Raw genomic sequence first — 22,424 nt, 5'->3', positions numbered from 1 at the left:
GGGAGCATTAACTCTCTGGAATCCAGATTTTGTTTTTAGTTTTGATATTTGAATGTCTATGCAATTTATACAACATATTTGCATATTTATCAAGTTAGGAATCTTTGCAAGAATCATCACATGTTTATAAACCATGTTATATTATAGACCATAGTTCATCAGCATATACAAGTGTTCCCCTTATATCAGTCAAGAGACTTTTGTAACCATTTTATATAATTATAAGACATGCATAATAGCATAACATAGAGAAAAACTAAAAATGTGAAGAAGAAAATGTCCCAATTATATTTGTAGAATCAAAATTTCTGTTGCATTCTCCAACAGATACCATTAACGTCAAGACACCTTTGCCTGATTTTCATACACCCCTCACATGACCATGTTCAGGCTCTTGGCTTGCATAGCTTTGTAAATGAGAACATGTGAAGCTGCCTAATATTGAATCAGAGCATTGGTCCATCTAGCTCAGTTTTGTCTGATGGACATAATCTCCCTGAAGTCTCAGACAGAGATGTTTCCTAACCCTATCTGGTGATGCCATGGACTGAAATAGGACTTCTATGTGCAAAGCAGGTGCTCTATTTTTGAGCTGGACTGTAGCTAATATAGATGTGTAAAACATTTCGACATCAAAATGGTTAGCTGCTAGGGACACCAAATTAGGTTGTGTGCTACCTATCACCAAACCCACAAAAGGGGGCAAACGGGCAACTTTAAACAAACTTTTAACCTTTCACCAAAATCCAAATCCTATATGGGGTAAAGGTTAAAAATGTGTTAAAAATCGACATCATGCCCTACTACTCAACCCACTTTGGTGTCCCAGGAGCTACCCATGGGGAATGGGGAATTTCAAATTTTCCTATTGTTCCCTATGGCCAAAACAATCAAAACTTTCGTGTTTATTTCATCGAAACAACCAGTCAGACCAGTTGTTTCGATGAGACTTTTTGGCTGTCTGCATTTTGTTTTAAGCTCGAAACAAAATGCAAAATCCATTTCATGCACTCCCCTAGTAGCTAAAAATGTAGTGAACAGTGAGGTTAAATACATCGGTTATGGACATATGGTCCTTTAAAATATTATCTCCTTGTTTGTACCATTGATTCTTTTAACCTAAGGGATGTTTTCTATTGTCTGCCCTATGATAGGACATGCATTTGTTACCTCAGACAGATAATTCAAATTCCTTGCTGCTTCTCAGAAGCCACTGTTCTATCCTGCTTTCAGGGAAAGGACTGACCCTGCTGTTGCTGTTCTAGCAGCATAAAGACTGAAAGGCTACATTCCCTGCAGTTAAAGAATTCTGAGATGTAGCAAGGAAATGAAGAGTAGAGAATTAACTGTTTCTTGCCTTACCCAGCACCAGATACCTTTTGTGAGGTAATATTGTCTCGCGGGAGGCATGTCAAACACAGCAGGAGTAGCAGCCAGCAGCAGTCAAATGTGAACTGTGTGCAAAAGGCACAACCTACTTTCCAAAATCATCAGAATGCATATAACAAAATGATGCAGTTGCTCAAGGTATTGTGCTCAATGGAACTCCCCTCCCTCCCTCCTGTTGCTTTGCACATTCAACACAATGGACACCAGAGGAGGCAAGAATGGCTCAAACTTTCTCTCTCTTTCTCCTGGTCTCGTGCAAAAGGAGACAGGAATCAATTCAATGACAGTCCAAAAATTCATTACGTATGTATGTATGTATTTGATTTATATACCGCCCTTCCAAAAATGGCTCTGGGCAGTTTATAGCAAAATGAAAACAATTAAAATCAAAGCTAAATCAATTAAACAATTAAAATAATTTAAACATTAAAATCATTAACATTAAAATCATTTAAAACCATGCATATAATTAAAAGCCTGGGTGAATAAATATATCTTCAGTGCCTTTTTTAAAGTTGCCAGAGATGGGGAAGCTCTTATTTCAGGGAGCACATTCCAAAGTCCAGGAGCAGCAATGGAGAAGGCCCGTTCCCGGGTAGCCACCAAACAAGTTGGCGGCAACCACAGACGAACCTCTCCAGATGATCTTAACAGGCAGTAGGGCTCATGATGAAGAAGGCATTCTCTTAAATACCCAGGGCCTTAGCTGCTTAGGGTTTTATAAGTAATAATCAGCACCTTGTATTTTGCCTGGAAACGTATCAGCAGCCAGTGTAGTTCTTTAAACACAGGAGTAATATAATCTCTCCTAGATGACCCAGAGACCAACCTAGCTGCCGCATTCTGGACAAACTGTAGTTTTCAGATGTTGTACAAAGGCAGCCCAACACACAGAGCACATTGCAGTAATCCAGCCTAGAGGTTACCAGCATATTTACCACCATTTTGAGGTCGTTCATCTCAAGAAATGAATGCAGCTGCAGTATCAGCTGAAGCTGATAAAAAGCAACTCTGGCCACCGCTTCAGCCTGGGGCACCAAGGAGAGGTTTGGATCCAGAGGCACCCCAGACTGCGTACCTGTTCCTTCCAGGGGAGCGTGACCCCATCCAGAACCGGCAGATCAAAATCATCTCCCGAGTTCCGACCCAGCACAATAAGTACCTCCATCTTATCCAGATTCAGCCTCAGTTTGTTATCCCTCATGCAGCCCATTAGGCCTCCAGGCAGGCATTTAGGGAGCTTATGCCTTCTCCTGATGCTGTTGACATGGAGAAATAGATTTGGGTGCCATCAGCACATTGATAACACCCTGCACCAAATCTCTTGATGATCTCTCCCAGCGGTTTCATGTAGATGTTAAACAACATCAGAAACAATTTTGAGCCCTGAGGGATACCATAGAAAAGTTCAGATTTGGAAGAACAACAGTCTCCAAGAGACACCATCTGGAATCTGCCTGTGAATTAAGAGCAGAAAAACTGCAAAGCAGTGCCTCTCACTCCCAACCCGATCAGATGTTCCAGAAGGATACTAAGGCCAATAGTATCTAAAGCCACCTAGAGGTCCAAAAGGACCAACAGAGTCTCACTCCCTCTGTCAATTCCCTATTGGAGATCATCCACCAGGCCGACCAAGGCAGTCTCTACCCCATAGCCCACCTGAAAGCCAGTTTGAAATGGGTCTAGATAATCAGTTTCCTCCAAGACTGCCTGGAGCTGGGAGGCCACCACCTTCTCAGTCAGCTTGCCCAGCCATGGAAGGTTGGAGACAGGCCTGTAATTGCTTTACTCTGAGGGATCCAAAGCAGACTTCTTCAGAAGTGGTCTAATGATTGCTTCCTTAAGACAAGGAGGCATCCTGCCCTCCCTCAGAGAAGCATTTATTATCCTTACCATGCCCTCTTCAACAGCTTCCCTGCCAGATAGTATAAGCCATGTCAGGCAAGGATCAAGAGGATAGGTGGTAGGCCCCACCATTCCAAGCAACTTGTCTACATCCTCAAGGGCCACAAATTGAAATTGATCCAGGATCATCACATAAGAGGAGCAGCTGGCCACCTCAGCATCAGACTCTGTAACAATTGCGGAGTTTTAATCTAAAGTCAGCCCGAATACAAGAAATTATGTCCACACAAAAAACTCATTAAAAATGTCACAGAAAGTAATTGTTGGTTCCAAGTACCAATTCAAGAGGAAAGGGGTGCACATTAGTGCCTTCAAAAACCTGAACAACTCTGCTGGACATGAACTTGTGGACATGATACGGGAGTAGAATAATCCCTACTTTGCTGCATGTATCACCTGAGCATAGATCTTCAAATGAGCTCTATGTAGTAATCTGTCAAATTCGAGATGAGTCTTTCTCCACTTGCGCTCTAGTCATCTACCTCACCGCTTCAGCCCCCGTAGTTTTTCCGTATACCAAGGGGCCAGTTTCAAAGCGGTCGGAGAGGACATTAAGGAGCAATTGTGTCCACTACCCTGGTGAGTTGATTATTCCAATTCTCTACCAGAGTGTCGACAAGATCACCAGCAGAGCCAACACTAAATCCCTCCAAGGCTTCTTGGGATCCTATTGGATCCAATAACTTTATCAGGTGGACCATCCTAATGGGCCCCCCACCCCTGCGGAGGTGGGACATGGTCATGAGTGCAACCTTAACCAGATGATGGTCCATCCATGACAATGGGGAAATCACAGGAGTCCCCACCCATGGAACACCACCCTGTTCAGAGTGAAAGACCAGATCAAGTGTGTGACCAGCAATATGCGTCAGTCCTGAGACCACTTGGAATAGACCGATAGTCGTCATGGCTGCTATGAACAACTGAGCCCCCCCCCCAAAAAAAACTGGTCCCAAAGTCCCCCAGTATCACAAGCCTTGGAGACTCCAACACCAAGCCCGAGACCAAGTCCATCAGCTCAGTTAGGGACTCCGTTGGGCAGCAGGGTGGTTGGTACGCTAACAAATGTCCTGTCTATTCTTGGTCCCCAGATTTAGGTACACACATTCAATATGGTCAGATACTGTACTTCAACAGGGATCCTGGCAAGGGAGATTGTTCTTATAGACCACAGCCACTCCACCTCCCTGCCCATGTCCCCTCCCCTGCTCCTCACCAGAGTACCCTCGCAGGAAAAGGTGGGACCAGACTGGGCCACTAGCCTCCCCCAACAAAGTCTCTCTAATACATACCAGATCGGCCCCATCATCCAGAATCAGATCATAAATGAATGAAATCCTTTTTAAAATGAAATACATTTTTTAAAAAAATGTTTCCTGAGATTTTTCAAGGGGAAAAGCATGAGTGCAAAATGTTCCACAATTTTCTAAATGTCTCCTTTTGAGTAAGCATTAGAAGATTGTTGAGTTTTTACAGTGTTTGTTTCAAAGAGTTGCTGGCTACAGCTAGAGTGGAATAGTGGTTAGAATGAGGTGTCCTGGGTTTAAATCCTTATCCATGAAGTTCACTGTAAGATTTTGAGCCAGTTGCTGTTTTTCAGCCTAACTTTCTTACCTTACCAGGTTGTTATGAGAATAAAATGGAGTATCCAATGTATGTTGTCCTAAGGGTGGGGGTGGGGATCTAAAAGTGAGTAATAATACTTTCAGGCCTATGTAACTTACTGTATGTCCTTAACACATACTATGCTGAATTTGGCAGCCACTTAGAGCTCCCTTCCCAGATCCACAAAGAACAGGGGAGAGGTGTCAATCACCCGGCAGGCCACAATAGGGCTGCTGGGCTACATTCAACTTGGTGAGAGACAGCATGTGCATGCCTGGTTTAGAGATTCAAGCTTTATCTATAATTAATGCAAGTAATGCAGAGAAACTGTTCAGAATTTTGGATAGTATAATAAGACATGCTGCTGGTTATTAGAACTACTACAGAAAATGTAGACTCAATTGCACTACACACTATAGATTTCTTATTTCAGGGGCCTAGTTGCCCCTAACTTTGATCTGGACTTTGCAACTGCACAACTTGCGAGCTTAAAAAGATGGCTATATACTTCCCCAGAATTCAGGCAGACCAGTTTCCCCAAGCTCCTTTGGATGCCTTGATCTGGATTTACAAAAAAGAAAGAAAGAAAGAAAGACAGACCCAAGTGTATTGTTGAACATCTGCTTATGAAAGGTGTTTTACTCAAGTTGAACCATTGGAGGAAGAAGATTGCTCCTGACTGACTGACTGACTGACTGATTGATTGATTGATTGATTGATTGCTGTGGGTGTTGGTTGCTTATCATTTAGACTATCACTCAGAAAGGCATGTGTTGAGGTAAAAGTAGAAGATAAGTGGGAGATCAATAATCAGATCTCACTTTTCTTTCCATTTCTTTTAAAAATAGCCATGGGAAGAGGGGGGTAAATTGGACTGGACTACAATGCTGGGGGTTGGGGTGGTTAGCCCTTTTCCTCATACAATTTTTCTGATTTAAATTGCCCCACTTCCAAGTTGCTATATTTCCTGGTTTGGGAAAATGTAGGGATACATACATATTCGGTTTCCTTGTTGGAGAAAACCGCAGTAGGGGAATATGTGTTTAAACATTTCAACCATTGCAGTTGGTTATTATAGAAACTTTAGAGACTACAGTTATTAAACAGAAAAAAGAAAATGTACCTATTGCAAAGGCATTTCTTCATTTCAGAGGTTTCAGCTACTTCTGAACAGAGGTAAAGGTAAGGTAAAGGGTGCTGTCAAGTCGATTTCGACTCCTGGCACCCACAGAGCCCTGTGGTTTTCTTTGGTGGAATGCAGGAGGGGTTTACCATTGCCTCCTCCTGAGTATATTCTCTTTTAAATCGTCCTTTGCAAGGCTTGAGCTATTTCTTCTACTCTCAGTATGAGTTGGATTCAAGTCATTGGGAGAGATTGTAGGCCAAGAGTAGGAGGACAAGAGGTAGCTGAGTGGGAAGGGAGAAGAGGCAAGAGGAGACAGAAGGTGCAGATAAGGCAAGGGAGCACAAGGAGCCTCTAGCAATCCCAGAAGGAGAAAATAGGAGGATTAGAAGGAAGACCACCAGGAGGAAAGAGTAAAAAGGAAAGCAACGCTCATGGCCATAATTAGGTATATCTGTGGGGCACCACTACCCATTACAAAGAAGGCAAGACTGCTGGTGAAAGCAGCAGCCCAATGCCTAATTCCCATCCATCTCTGAAGCATCAAGCTCAACTTGCTTTGTGTCATTACATCATTACAATATGTATTTCCTTTTCCAGCTACACACCATTGCCAGTGGGGATGGCAAAATGCATATCAGTGTGCCAGTTTGGATGATACTTCATTTGCTGGTCTAAGCCCTTTTGATAAGGTTATGCACTCACATTCTCCCTCCCCTCCTGGTGCACCATGATGCCATTCTTTGAGTGGTTTGAACCATCTCTCTACACATGCTACAGATGCTAGTTTAAACTAGATTTTTTTGTAGTGCACACAGAAGAGCAGTTCAGATGACCCACTCCCACCACACAATTAGCAAAAGGTGCCCCAGTGCACTGGAAGGGGGAAAGAATGTGCATGCTCACAGTATGCACACATCCTTATTGCATGTGGTTGGGCTGGCAGATGAAACCAGCTTATATGGACCTCAGCTTAAGGCAGGCCTGCTCAACCTATGCCCTCCAGCTGTTTTTGGACTACAACTCCCATAATCCCCAGCCACAGTGGCCAATAGCCAGGGATTATGGGAGTTGTAGGGCAACATCTGCAGGAGGGCCGAAGTTGAGCAGCCCTGGCCTAAGGGATAAGTTTAATGAGATGTTATGGAGGAGTACATACACCCCTCCTCACTTATACTGAGTCAGACCATCCATCCATCTTAGTATTGTCTACACTGACTGACAGAGGCTCTCCAAAGTTTAGGCAGGAGTCTTCCTCAGCCCTACTTGGAGATCCTGTGGATTGAACCTGGGACCTTCTGAATGCAGAGCAGATGTTCTACTGCTTCTGCTGGCAGAGGGCTGCCATTTTCATCTGCAGTCATGACCTCATAGCCATGCCACCTGACAAAACCCAGTTTGCCAGCTCTCTTGCCACCATTATTGGTGTGGTCATACAACAGATTGATTTCAGTGTCTGTTAAATGTAATAAACCAATTTTTTAAAAAACAGAATCTAAAATATATTTTATATTAGACCATGGTTCAACAACAACAACAACAACATCCTCTAAATACTTACTGTATACTGGAAGGAAATGTCCTCTTGTTAGCTGAGAAGACATATGGTAGGTAGAACTGCTTACCTCAATACAATATGTTGCAGAACAATATTCTATTAAAAATGAGCAGAGATCTGCTTTTAGCTATAACCAAGTATAGATTGTAGATTTCAGATTAATATTGTACTGCATATCTCCACAAGGAGAAGGTAGCTCCTCAACTTTTCTTTCAGACATTAATGGAGTTAGTTCTCCAGAGACCATCTGAGTTCTGATACAAAAAGTTCCTTCTAGCCTAGCCATTCTTTTCTCCCTTTGGTTTCCTGACTATATATTACTGGAAGAGGGAATAGAAATTACATTTCTGGATCACTCTGCAACTATTTATTGGAGTGCTGCTATGAAAGTGCTGCATGGCAAAAAACCAATACCTGGTCTTGTCAAAATAAAATGTACCAATGGTAGTTTGGAGGACATTATGGTGTTCAAACCTTTTTTCTTTTTATTTATTAATGAATGCAAAAGAGAAAAACAACTTTCATCAAATCATAGCCATTGATAACTCGATTTTATACAGTGACTAGTGCTATAGTCACTGGCTGAAAGGGTCTTTTCAAAAACAATGGATGATGCCTTCTTCATGGACTTTAATGGACTTTAAATAAGAGATATAGTCATAATTTACATCAGCATTAATACATCAAGAAACAACAAAAAGAAAAGATAAAAAGATGCAATGTCTAACAGCTTATTCCAGTCCTTTCAGTTATGATGTAGAGAAAACCCTTGGATACTCAATGTACAGGGATGGGAAAGGAGTGTTTTGAATAGGGATGTGCAAAAAATTTTGGGCACAGAACGATCTGGGCCCGAAACGAGCAATTTCGGGTGATTCAGGGATGAACTGAATCACCCCCGATGTCCCCCGATATTTTTTGGGCCCGAGCCGAATAACCCGAATTTCGGGCCCAAAAAATTTGGGTGATTCGGTTCATGGTTGATTTTGGGGGATTTTTTTTTTGTGACTTTAGGGCAGTTTGGGGGCATAGCATGGGATCTGGGCAAAAGGAGTGGGGTGGGGTGGTAGTGCCTAATGGGTGCAGGCTACCACCCCAATTTCAGGGGGATTGGGCAAAGGGCTGATTTTGGGGAAATTTCTGAAGTTTTCATGTCTTTGGGGCAGATAGGGGCAGATTGGGTCAGAAAGTGGGGCCTGGGGCAGAATAGTGGGGTGGGGTGGTAGTGCGTAATGGGTGGAGGCTACCACCCCAATTTCAGGGGGATTGGACAGAGGGCTGATTTTTTGGGAATATTTGAAGTTTTGGTGTCTTTGGGGAAGATTGGGGGCAGAAAGTGGATCTGCCCCAAAGGAATGGGGTGGGCTGGTAGATGGTGCCTAATGGGTGGAGGCTACCACCCGTCCCCAATTTTAGAGTGATTGGGCAGAGGGGTGAATTTTGGTGAATTTCTGAGGTTGTCTTCATAAGGTGAAGTGTGCTAAATTGATTACTTCCTCATATTCATAGTAATTGAGAGTGTGAAAAAGTGAAAGTGGGGTCATGAGAGTTGTTTAACTGAAAAAAATCTCATTTGCTATGATAGAATGAGAATTCTATGAAGACAACCTCAGAAATTCACCAAAATTCACCCCTCTGCCCAATCACTCTGAAATTGGGGACGGGTGGTAGCCTCCACCCATTAGGCACCATCTACCAGCCCACCCCAGTCCTTTGGGGCAGATCCACTTTCTGCCCCCAATCTGCCCCAAAGACACCAAAACTTCAAATATTCCCAAAAAATCAGCCCTCTGCCCAATCCCCCTGAAATTGGGGTGGTAGCCTCCACCCATTAGGCACTACCACCGCACCCCACTCTTTTGGGGCAGATCCACTTTCTGCCCCCAAACTGCCCCAAAGTCACTAAAATTTCAAAAATTCTCAAAATATCAGCCCTTTGTCCAATCCCCCTGAAATTGGGGTGGTAGCCTCCACCCATTAGGCACTACCACCCCACCCCACTATTCTGCCCCAGGCCCCTCTTTCTGCCCCAATCTGCCCCAAAGACATGAAAACTTCAGAAATTTCCCCAAAATCAGCCCTTTGCCCAATCCCCCTGAAATTGGGGTGGTAGCCTGCACCCATTAGGCACTACCACCCCACCCCACTCTTTTTGCCCAGATCCCATGCTATGCCCCCAAACTGCCCCAAAGTAACTAAAACTTTAAAAATTCCCCAAAAATCAGCCCGTTGCCCAATTCCCCTGAAATTGGGGTGGTGGACTCCACCCATTGGGCACTACCACCCCACCCCAAAATTTTGCCCCTTGGCCCCTTTCCCCCTGAATCGATTCGGATTCGGATTCGGATTAAATCCGAATCCGAACCGAATCAAGGGTGATTCGGCTGGCCCATATTCAGGCACAAAACAGAACAGTGGTGATTTGGTTCGGGTCCCAAACCGAATCACCGAATACCCGAATTGCACACCCCTAGTTTTGAACCCTGCTAACTGAATAAAGAGGCACATTTGAAAGGGGTGATTATCTTCTGTTTATCAAGGGGAGAGCAACTGGCCCTATCCAACCCCAGTACATCATCCTTCCAGTGGCTGTTGCTGATATCTACCGTATGTTTCTTTTTAGATTGTGAGCCCTTTGGGGATAAGGAACCATCTTATCTATGTATTACTTATTTTTGTATGTAAACTGCTTTGAGAACTTTTGTTGGAAAAGCAGTATATAATCATAGTCATAGTCATAGTACCCAGAATGTTGGGGGCAATATGCTAAATCATTGTAAACCGCTTAGAGAGCTCCGGTTATAGAGCGGTATATAAATGTAAGTGCTATTGCTAGTGTAAGTGCTATAGCAGAATTGAAGGATGCAAAGAGTTTAGATAAGTCCAACAAAATTTCTGAGAGGCAAGGACAGCATGTCCAAAGGACCCCTACATATTCCTGAGGATAATTGTTTCAGTTATTGTTTCATGCAAAGAGGTACCATTGGATGGATCTATAAGATCAAGAATTATCAAACTGATAACCCTATAACTGAGGGGATATTTTACTATCAGGTGGTTTTATTTATTTAGAAAATCTTCTGTCTTGTCATTTGACTTAGAGAACCATCAAGGCATCATAACCAGAATAAGAGCTCTTAATTAGGGTTTCATGTCAACAGTGCATTTTACCTTGTTGTAACCATGTTAAAAAGCAAGAAAAGTGTTCCTGATAACTCTATGATTAATTTATGGTAAGGAATTAAAAATAAAGCAGTAGCATGCTACCTTATTATTAACATCCTTAAAAGCTGGGAATCCCTATGGATTAGAATCTGACCTAAAAATAGGAATCATTTATCATAGTTGTATTACCATTCACAGGGGGTCAAAGATGACCATAATACAAGATACATGCATAACTTTGAATGGACTGTTTTCCGTGCATGTCAGTTGCAATCAGCATAATTGCTTGCTCCAAAGTATTAACTGGAGGGACAAGATACAAAAAGAGATTCCTGCTAAAGAGAGCAAAATGACTGGCTTTACCTTAATTAAAAAGTCTCACTGCAGTTGGTTTGTAATAAAATCCCAACACCCACAAACAAACAAACAAAAATTTTGAAAAAATGATTATAGTGTATTCTTAAAGGAACTAAATATTGATGTTTGCTTTTATCAGAAGCTGGAGAGTCCTTCTTCATGATTTTGAAATCCTTGAGAGCTTCGTGATATACAAAGTAGAAAACAGAGGCATACTCAGCTTTCTGATGTGCTAACTAAGCTCCTGTACATGCAACCTTCTGCATTCATTTATGTGGGGTGGGGGCAACTCTGAGCAAGCATTCTCTTTGCTTATGAGAACCTGCCCCTTCCTTGGCGAAACGATCATGAAAGCCCTTAGAGGCTGAGCAAATTTAGTTTGCATAATGGAGGCAGCCTCTGAAATGTTTCTTCAGTGAAGGAAAACCCTCATCGTTTGAATGAGAGTTTTTCCTGATGGAGATTCTGGACTGGAAAGAGGCCTACCCTGCCTATTTTGTTATATGGAAGGAACCCTAACCAGCTTGGTCTTTAAGGTGCATCTCTTCTACCTTGGATGCCTTACTAAGGCCTACCCTTCACTTTCAAAAGTAGCTGACTTCTATTAAGTTTGAAGAAATGCATTCCTGTATACTGGGTTATGGTTCATACATTTGCACACCTAGGCCCCAATAATGACAGGACACATAAGACTGAAACAACTAGGGCCACTTTTATTAATTAAATTTACAGTTAACCTGCAAAAAAGAACATACCAAATAAAGTGTGGTAGCCACCTAATGGCGCAGTGGTAGAATGGCTTGACTACTAAGCCAGAGGTTGCTGGTTCGAATCCCTGCTGGTATGTTTCCCAGACTATGAGAAACACCTATATTGGGTAGCAGCAATATAGGAAGATGCTGAAAGGCATCATCCCAGCTTTTTAACCGGTTGTTTTTTAATTTATTCATAAATGATCTAGAAGTTGGGGTAAGCAATGAGGTGGCAAATTTGCAGATGATACCAACTATTTAGGGCAGTGAAATCCAAAACAGATTGTGAGGAGCTCCAAAATGGTCTCTCCAATCTGCGGGAGTGGGTGACAAAATGGCAAATGCAGTTCAATGTTGGCAAGTGTAAAGTGATGCACGTTGGGACAAAAAAACCCAACTTCAAGTAGACTCTGATGGGATCTGAACTGTCAGTGACTGACCAGGAGAGGGATCTTTGGATCATGGTGGACAGCTTGTTGAAAATGTCAACTCAATGTGTGGCAGCTGTGAAAAAGGCCAATTCCTCACTAGTGATCATTAGAAAGGGGATTGAAAATAAAACTGCTAATATTATAATGCCCTTATACAAAACTTTGGTGCAGCCACACTTGGAGTACTGCACACAATTTTGGTCACCACATCTAAAGAAGGACATTGTAGAACTGGGAAAGGTGCAGAAGAGGGCAACCAAGATGACCAGGGGCCTAGAGCACCTTCCTTATGAGGCGAGACTACAACACCTGGGGCTTTTTAGTTTAGAAAAAAGATGACTGTGGGGGAGACATGATAGAGGTCTATAAAATCATGCATGGTTTGGAGAAAGTGGATAGAGAGAAATTTTTCTTCCCCTCACATCACACTAGAACCAGGGGTCATCCCATGAAATTGGTTGCCAGGAAATTTAGGACCAACAAACGGAAGTACTTTTTTACAAGACGCATAATCAACTTGTGGAATTCCCTACCACAAGATGTGGTGACAGCCAACAACCAGGTTGGCTTAAAAGTTGGATAACTTCATGGAGGAGAGGTGTATCAACGGCTACTAGTTGGAGGGTTATAGGCCACCACCAGCCTCAGAGGCAGCATGTCTCTGAATACTAGTTGCAGGGGAGTAACAGCAGGAGAGAAGGCATGTCCTAATATCCTTATGTCCATACTGCATGGGAGATGGGCATGGTAAACCCCTCCTGTATTTTACCAAAGAAAACCACATGGATCTGTGGTCGCCAGGAGTTGACACTGATTTGACGGCACAACTTTACCTTTACCACCCATGTGGGTCAGCCTCATAAGGAGGACTGCCTACCACAGGGCGAAGGACGGGGAGTTGATTCTGCCTGGCTCCAGGTCCAGACATCCTTATCATCATGATGTTTTATCCCTGCTGAGGGGATGCCAGCTAGACCCACCACACCCAGGCGGCATAACAAAAAACACCCCTGCTAACTGGGCAAAGAGGCACCTTTTACCGTGGTGATTCTCTTTATTTAGCAGGGGGAGAGTAACTGGCCCTATCCACCCCCAGCACAGTACTTCCAGTGACTGTTGCTGGTGTGTGTCCTATGTTTCTTTTTAGAATGTGAGCCCTTTGGGGACAGGGAGCCATCTTATTTGTTTGTTATCTCTCTTTGTAAACCGCCCTGAGCCATTTTTGGAAGGGCGGTATAGAAATCGAATTGATGATGATGATGATGATGATGATGATGATGATGATGTTTTGGCCCAGCCAGCCTCCAAGTAGGGGCAGATCCCAGCCCAAGGGTTACAAAAATTGGAAAGGCTTTTCCTTGGCTTCCTACTCACCTTAATTGGTCCTCCAGTCAAACACCAATACAGGATAACCTACCCCAACACTCACTCACCTGTAAAGTGGTCGAACATCCTAAACAATGAAACCCTACCTGGAGAATCAGTGAGAGGCCACATTCCCACCCTAATTAGGATCAGTCAAAAATGGCATCACCTGGGGAAATATTCTGCATGATTTCCATGTCTCCATATACTTCAAAAGACAATGTTATTGCTAAATGTGCTAAATAGCCTGAGCAAAGGGAGCCACCTGCTTATGCAGCCACTCCCCCGCTCCCACTGGCCAGCCACCATCACATGCCAGAGGAAACAAAATGGTGCCCCCATGCCTTTTCTGAAGGGGGGAAAATTGCATGTGGAGGGCCTACATATGATTGGTTGTCCCTGAGAGGTACCTGGCTCACAGAGTTCTTTGAAGAGCACGGTAGAGGAGAAGGGTATTCACCAGTTCAGCATCATGCAAGGGCTGCCTCTAGCATTGGTACTGGGACTATGACTTACGATGAAGGGTGCTGTCTTGTAAATGCCTAAAGAGTTGAAAGGGATTCCTGTGAAGAGAAGCTGTGGGCTACAATTATGCATTCAAAAAATCTGAAAGTCTGTGAACAGAAAATGTTATATTCCTATGCACTGCTTAGATGAAAGAATAGAAGTAATTTGCATTCTACATGTTATGCATCATTAAATCCTAAATCTATTAATATGTTAGTGCCTATCACACACCAGTCATATAATCAGTAATCAAATTAAGTGTATATGTTATTGTAATAAATTCATGTTCCAGATATTGTTGGGGCACGTGTACGGGCACATGTACCCCAGCCTTAGACTTAAAGGTACCAACCGAGAAGTATGTGGAATTCAGGCCTGTGTCTGGTTCCATTTTATTAAGACAGGAATTAATGCCTGGACTCAGGGTGAATGGACACCCAGATCTGCCTGGGTAATGCCTGGTAAAATGAATTGTAGAGGCAGGGGTAATCTAGCATTGGTTATCAGTGTTTGTGAAACTCACAAGAGACACAATGGGTCAGGCTTAATTACCAGTCTCACACTGCTGAAAATTAACCTGCTGTCCAGTAATCCCCTTACCTCACTGACAGGATGCTTCTGCCTTAGTCAAATGTATTGATTAACTCGTCTCACACATGTACCCCTTTTTATGTTACTTTAAATATTCTCTTGTTATAATTACACACTAGATAGAGGTTCACAAGAAATAATGTAATTGCTGTCTCACACAAATAGAATTAATTCTCTCACTAACTCCTGACTTTTAACACCTTTTGGGACCAGGCTAGCAAAATCTGGGACAAGAGAAGGGGCCCATTTGCAACTCAGAGATGCAGATTTGCTTTGGGCAATGTCCCCTCCTCGAGATAGCAGCTAATAGAAGATGGGATTAAGATCTCTCTGGACTGACCAAATATCCTGAGCTAATTTTGGTAATTAAAAGCCAGTATTCAGAGGATAGCAGGAATAGACGCCTTTTGTGATATAGAAGACTCAAATGGACATCAAAGGATGGAACCACTATAAGAAGGAGTCTCTGGACATGGCAGATTAGCAATCTTGTTCCTACATGCAAGATCTGCTCACGAGCAATCCCAGAGTTTGCTGCTAAGCCGCGGGGCAACAAACAGGAACTCTGTCCATGGACAGGAACTGTCTGTGACTTCCACTGCGCAGTGGGAAGTCAAGACTTCCCTAGCCATGGTGCTCTGACTCTCAGCCGTGCTCTGAGCAAACTGCATGCTTGATCCAAAAGCTCCTGTCTCCAGCCAGAAGCCTCGCTCCATCAGCTAAAAGATCCACTGCTCTCAAGCCTCTGATCCTGGTAATATGCTGCCTTGGATCCCTCCATCCTTTCCCCTTCTTCTCCTCTCCCCTTGTCCCTCTACTAATTCCTGATATCCCCAACCCATGCCAGTCCTCAACCTTCCTTACCCCCGCCTTTTCCATCTATATCTGAATTGTATTAGGCTCTAGGAAGATTTAATACACACACATATGTTAGTTAGGCACATTACACTACACATTGAATCGGAAACATGTTTTCTTTAATGTGGATTATTTTATCCTGATGAACAACTTTTTATAATAAAGTCCATTGAACTTTCTGAGTGTGTCTCTCTCTATCTCTGTTTGCGTGCCCAGATCCTACATGGTCACCATCTCCAAGAACCAATTCAGTTTGTGTATGATGTGACTTTGCCTCTTTCCCTCTGAGCATGTACAGAGTGCGAAACCAGGTATAGTTCACAACAATATTTGCAAGTGAGTAAGTCTACACACCTACTCCTTCCGAATTGCCTTCATGGCACAGACTTTCCCCTTTTAGCATGAGGGAAAGAGAAGAGACTTGAGCCTTATTCACATGTTATGTTCAACACACATACAACCAGTGCACAGTGTGTGTTTGGGGAAACTTTTATCTTTCACTTGGGACAGAATCCCACAAATAACACAGTTACTCCAGGAGCAGCAGAAAGGAAATGTCTCTATCAATGCAGAGTCATGGTGGACCATTGTGATACCAGTAGCTAGCAGACCATTCCTGTCTGGGCTCCTATTTACATTATTGATAATTCCAAGACCACAGCAGTTAGCTTGTCCAGGCTGTAAATTCATAATATTGCCCAATGAGCATAGTAGAGACAATTGCGACTATTCTGGGGAGTGTGCAGGCGAGGTCACATATCTCAGAGGCATCCCCCCACTTTTGCGTATGCAAAGATCTAACAGTATTGACCAAAACATACAATGTGGGCATGTATGCAATATCTAATTTGGGGGGGGATGCCCGTTTGATTTCCCGCCTTTCATTAACTTGGAAGCAAGCAACACATAGAACTGGCGTGTCTTGAGGCAACAAGCAGAACCAAATACTGTACTAAGGAATCCCTTAGAAACCTGATTTTCCAGATCAAGAGCTATATATGCTAATACTGAGCTTTATTTAAACCAAAATGCTATTAATTTTACTACATATATAGTGACAACTGTTCATGTTGTCACTAGAAAGGATAAGAATCGGCTCTGGAAAACTTCCCATTGGGAATGGCATAATCTGCTCAGTAAATGCCATGCCCTGTAATCTGTTTTAAACATTTTGCAGATTATTGCTGCAGTCCAGCATTTAGTTATGTGCATTTAAGCCCCATTCCTTTCAGTGGTATTTATACACACTTAACTATGCACCGAATTGTGGCCTACAGATACATGTTATGTTCTGTGTTCAAAAAGTTAAGTACTTGGATTTAACGTTTAAACACAGAACCAACATAAACCTCAAGAGTTGTTGTCTTAATAACTGTGGGATTCTTTTGGAAAAGCGAGAGCCTGAAGACACTTGAGGTTGATTTTAAGGCAAAAAGTACTGGGAAAGAGAGTATTTACTGTGAGAACATTAATCTCTTTTTATTTTATTTTACTCAATAAATGGAAAAAAATACTGCTTTGGCATTTGCTGCTATCATTATAACTGAATATCTGGGGGAAAATTTTATAATCTGATAAAGTGAATAATATACATAATTGAGAAACAAAGTAACCATAAGGCTGTGGGCGGCATAGTATGAGACCGAATCCCCAGGCGCTTTGCAACATTAGCAGTTTGAGAGAAACATTATTTGCACTGCAGCATTTGTATTACAAATATATAGCATAGGGATTTTATTGACTTTAGAAGCTACAGATTCTCATATCAAATGCCTTTGGTGTGAATTCACTTGTTTTTGTTTTTGTTTTTACTTTAAGCACCAACTACAGTCATAGACTTTTATGGAGACAATGGGCAGCATCTAAATTAACACTGCTTCACATTTGAATATTTCAGCACAGAAAGATTTTTGCTGATCCTCCCCTTCCCTCTGCTGCCCCTTGTGCCCTCTACAAATATGTTCCTGAGGGCTAGCAAACTCTCTGGGACATAAATTGAGGGCAGCAGATGGAAGTGGAGTTTTTGGCAAAAATTGTTGTACGTGCAAAATGTCGTGACATGAGGACAACATTAGTTTGAGTGCTCAATGATTTTATTGGGCAGATAAGTTCTCCGCAGCAAGCTCTACTCTAACATGTATTATAAATGAAATGCACTGCAGTTAAAACACATGCCCACCCAACACACACACACACACACACACACACCCCATTATTTCCCAGTCAGCACAAGTGAGGAATACAATGGTCCTAGTTAACTCTGTATCATATAGCCGACAGGAAAAGCAACAGATTCAAAGGCTTGTTTCCTGCTCCCCTTCTCCACACCAGTGTTAGACAACTTATCTAGGAGACTCAAGGACTTTTCCTTAAATGCCCCCCTCTGAGTATATAAGATAGTTATGCCAAAATGTTTCTACTTGGAGAAGTGATGCTCCATATACATTGGGTATTCTGGGATTTTAGTGATACATCAGAATTCAGAGTTGATCATAATATTGCTATATTTATCTGGGATTTTGGAGGGAACTTAGGAACATAGGAAACTGCCATATACTGAGTCAGACCATTGGTTTATCTAGCTCAGTATTGTCTTCACAGACTGGCAGCAACCTCTCCAAGGTTGCAGGCAGGAATCTCTCTCAGCCCTATCTTGGAGAAGCCAGGGAGGGGACTTGAAACATTCTGCTCTTCCCAGAGCAGCTTCCTCCCCTGAGGGGAATATCTTGCAGTGCTCACACATCAAGTCTCCCATTCAGATGCAACCAGGGCAGACCCTGCTTAGCTATGGGGAAAACTCATGCTTGCTACCACAAGACCAGCTCTCCTCTCCAACTTGAACATATTATAATGATTATATAGGAGAAGTGGGGTGGGGCTTGATTATGCTACTTAGTGGTCACATGTTATTTTCTGTCTTCTAATAAACTACCTGAATATTTCTGAATTTTATATCAGGTGTCACCAAACAACCGAGGGATACGGGCTGTGCCCAAACTAGTAGAGAAGTGAAGCAGAGTGGAAATCTAAACTCCTAAGAGGACAGATAGGTGGCTTGATAAGAAGATGTGTGTGTGTGTGTGCGTGTGTACACACACACACACACACACACTGCAGCCAATCATTTTACAGCTAGAGGGATAATTGGGACTCCTTGGTTGTTTTCTGGAAAGACTAAAATTTGAAACAGCCCCAGCAGAGGAAAGAAAGCATTATATAGACTGTACTATTTAGCACATTTAGCAACGTCTTTTTAAGTATATGGAAACATGGTAAACATGCAGAATATTTCCTCAGTTGATGCCACATTAAACTGATCCTAATTAGGGTGGGCATGTGGCCTCTTTTGAACCAGACAGTCCGGTATCTGAATGGCTGATCCAATTCTGGTTGGTATTGGCTCATGTCTGGTAAATTGCAACAATTGGACAATCTGTTTCCCTGCCTTTCTTCCTTTGTGCCTGTGATGTTCCATTCTGGTAACCAGGGGAACTTATATTAATTTGCAAGCAGTATGACCCTCTTCAGCTCCCATAGCCTTGTAAAATGCTTGCTTGATTGATGAAGTTAATGGACAGGGATTTCTCTCTCTCTCTTCATACTGGGATCAATACAGTCAAATTGATATTGTGTTTTTTACCGATGTATGTAATATTTAAAAGTAGTTCTTACTAACAATTTATGCTTAAATTGCCTTCCTATTTCCCAAATCTTCCCTTTTCTCCATTGCAATCTTCCTGACTTGTTCTGTGTAAATGTAAAAAAAGAAAAAAAGAAAGAAAATTTAAGAATGCTAGTATTTCACCAATGCCAGTGTATTCTTCCACATTTTGTATCTAAAGGCTCTGTATGGGAGGACAAGTGGCACAGTGGAACCAGAGAGGTACAACTTCCAAATCCCCAGTAAGAAGCTTACTAGGTGACCTTGAGCCAGTCATTGGACATCTCAGCTTAATCTACTTCACAGGTTGTTGGAAGATAAAGTCAGGGCGGGGCAGAAGAACTGTGTACACAGCCCTGAGCTTCATGGATTTAAAAAGACTGCTCTAAATGTGGTGTAAATTATGTTCACTTATGTATACTATTTCTATTTAAATTTTAATAATAATTTACAAATTTACTTCTGCATATACATATAAATTAGTACATGCAAATTCCATGCAGTTGTGTGTCTTCTTTTGTCCCTTTTTCTGGCAATGTGTGTCCTCTTTTTTGGTGATGTGCATCTGGTCAGCCTGTGTGCCTGGCTATAGGCTTTCCCACTGTGATGGGTTGTATTTATATTCAAATTTTCTCATTTCTAAATGTACACATATACATGGAAACTAGCACATGCAAATAGTATGCAAATATGCATCCTCTTTTTGTGTGTGATGAATGTCCTCTTTTTTGGCAATGTATACTTGGCTACTCTAATCCTACTGGAGATGGAGTTCTAGTGACATTGACCATTTGTGATGACTGTCCCAATGGCCATTAGGGACACTGGGAGTAGAAATAGTTAGTGAGGGTCTCCTTACCTATCCCTGCTTGCCTCTACTCCAGACTTGCACGGCATAAGCTCCAGGGTCCAGATCCGGGCCCCAAGAACTTTTTTGCTGGCCCCATATTGTGGTACATGAGGTTTGGTGCAAAATGCTGCCTTGCCCCGTGGATCTAGTGGGTTCAGCCCCCTTTCAAAATTGACCTTTGGATGCTTTGAAAGTGCCTGGAAGACAGGGAAGATGAAAGATTGCTAGGAGTCTCCTCTTCCCTCCACATGCTGTGGGCAACTAATAATTGTTTTCATTAATACTTTAATACTTTTAATGTAATCATTAATGTGCTAAAAATTAACCTTGGTCCCTGCATACCAAATAATGGTTGGTTCCAGCCCACCAGGGTATTTGAGTTGTGCACCCCTGCTCTACACTATGACCCCTGCTTTGACTTCTCAGGTAGTTCCTGAGTTGAGTCAGTCCTCTTTCTTTTCCTCCTAGAGAGAAGATGGGAACCTCCCTCTCTCTCTCTCTCTCTCTCTCTCTCTCTCTCTCTCTCTCTCTCTCTCTCCACCCACCCCCCACTTATTCATTATGTAGCTATTAGATAGGATTAGGTCTTTCCCATCCTAATGTATTTTGCAATAAACTAATTAAGTAATTTAGACTCTACAGTGATCTCCGTGCAAGTCCCTTAAATAACTGCAACAACTAGACTACACAATCTGTAACTGGAGTAGGAGCTTTCCCCAGCACTCTGGTGGAATACTTTGTACTAATCATGAAACCCGAACAAATCCTAATTCCTATAATTTATTTCCATAAATGTCAGTTTTGTACATGTGTTTCTGATTCTGGAAAAACATATGAGGCATTGATCTGAAGAAAAAGTTTCCTTGCTGCCAGGAAGGCATACATTTGTATAACCAAAAGAAAATTGCGGAGAATTGATGGCTTCCTATGTTTTGAAGAATCTTATTGTCTTTATCCTACAGTACTAGCATCCCCCAAAGGCACCCTCTTCCAGAACCAATTGATGGTGTTAAGCATGGGAAGGCTTAGAGAAAAGCCTCACTTTATGAAGTTTGTTCTATTTGTAGCACTCCAGGAAACTATGCAAGGATTTCATGGAAAGCAGTTATCATGTCTACAAGCAGAAATAAACACTGGAATGACTCATTTCTGTTGCAGATGAACAGCAATGGCTTTATTCTTAATAGGACATGGAAGTCATAGCCACAGCCTGAACATGGAATATGCAGACTGTTCTCATGGGTTATTGAGTTATCATCATGAGCAATTAATTAAGAGTTATGTATTTATTAACAAGAGCAGTTTATTAATATCAATATGCAATAATATGCAATTAGGGATTCTTTGAGAGACGTAAGTTTTGGGCAGTATAAAAATATGTTAAATAAATATGTTAAATAAATAAATAAATAAATAAATAGGACTGTTCTCATGTTGATAACTAGGGTAGGAGAAGCCTCTGACCTTAGTTTGGGAGCTGTGTGCACTCCTGATTCTTCCATCATGAGAATTCAACAAGCAAGGTAGTGTGAGGGCTAGAAAAAGCTGTGTTTTGCCTTTAGCATAACTGTAGCCATTTTGCTTCTGTAATACTGCTAAAAGCTGATTAGGAAATAAATGATAGTAAGAAATTGCAAGCAAATCTCTTTTTGGGTGTTGTAAGCATTTCTGAGTTCCAGACAGGACAGGAAGATAACACTTGAGAAATGCTTAAGCTTAGAAACCGCAAGTGGAAAGACAGGAAGCCACCTCTTGATATATGTGACACCATGTCTGGAACGACAACTTATTTGAATATAGCCAATAGCATTGATTCTACAGAAAAGGGGAACTGAGGGAGGGGGCTTGTTGCTTGTCACTGCTTGTTAAGGTATAAAATTGATTGTAACTGTTCCTGCTGTGTGCCATTTCTCTCTTGCATTGAAATGGACACCCTTTACTCAGCTGAATAAAGATACTTAATTCTCCTTTCTGGCTTCTTATTGAATTGGGCTGATTAATCATAAGAGTCCAGAGCCAAAATCCCACCAGACTAGCTGGAGGGCTTTTAGCCTTCCCGGAAAACTGACCCCAACATTTCTTGGTGCATTGGGCGGGGAAATTGAAGGCAAAAATTGTGAGGCTGCCATTTGCAGCAAAGGGCGCCTTCAGACTGGTACCTGGGTGAAACCGGAGTTGCCCATTGGTCGTCTCAAAGCGCGCTCCAGCATCCTTTCGCTGGGAGACCACGTTTGAGCAGTTTCTGGCAGATCCCAGCGTTACCACGAACGAATGCAAGGAGATTGGCAGGGAACAAGGAGGTTGATG

At 42.3% G+C, this 22,424-nt stretch overlaps 1 long non-coding RNA gene across 1 annotated transcript in view; it reads left to right on the top strand.

Annotated features, from left to right (window-relative positions):
• The window catches only part of LOC128340101 (uncharacterized), a 38,605-nt gene extending 18,864 nt beyond the window's left edge, over nucleotides 1-19,741 (top strand). Inside the window, exon 3 of the long non-coding RNA XR_008313467.1 lies at nucleotides 19,449-19,741. This is a non-coding gene — a long non-coding RNA (uncharacterized LOC128340101). The remainder of the gene's footprint in view (nucleotides 1-19,448) is intronic.
• The last annotated feature ends 2,683 nt before the right edge of the window (nucleotides 19,742-22,424 follow it).

The sequence above is a fragment of the Hemicordylus capensis genome, chromosome 1, assembly GCF_027244095.1.
Source record: "Hemicordylus capensis ecotype Gifberg chromosome 1, rHemCap1.1.pri, whole genome shotgun sequence".
In the NCBI taxonomy this organism is placed as follows: Eukaryota; Metazoa; Chordata; class Lepidosauria; order Squamata; family Cordylidae; genus Hemicordylus; species Hemicordylus capensis.
Note: the sequence above shows the minus strand (reverse complement) of the source record. Positions and strands in the feature narration are given on the sequence as shown.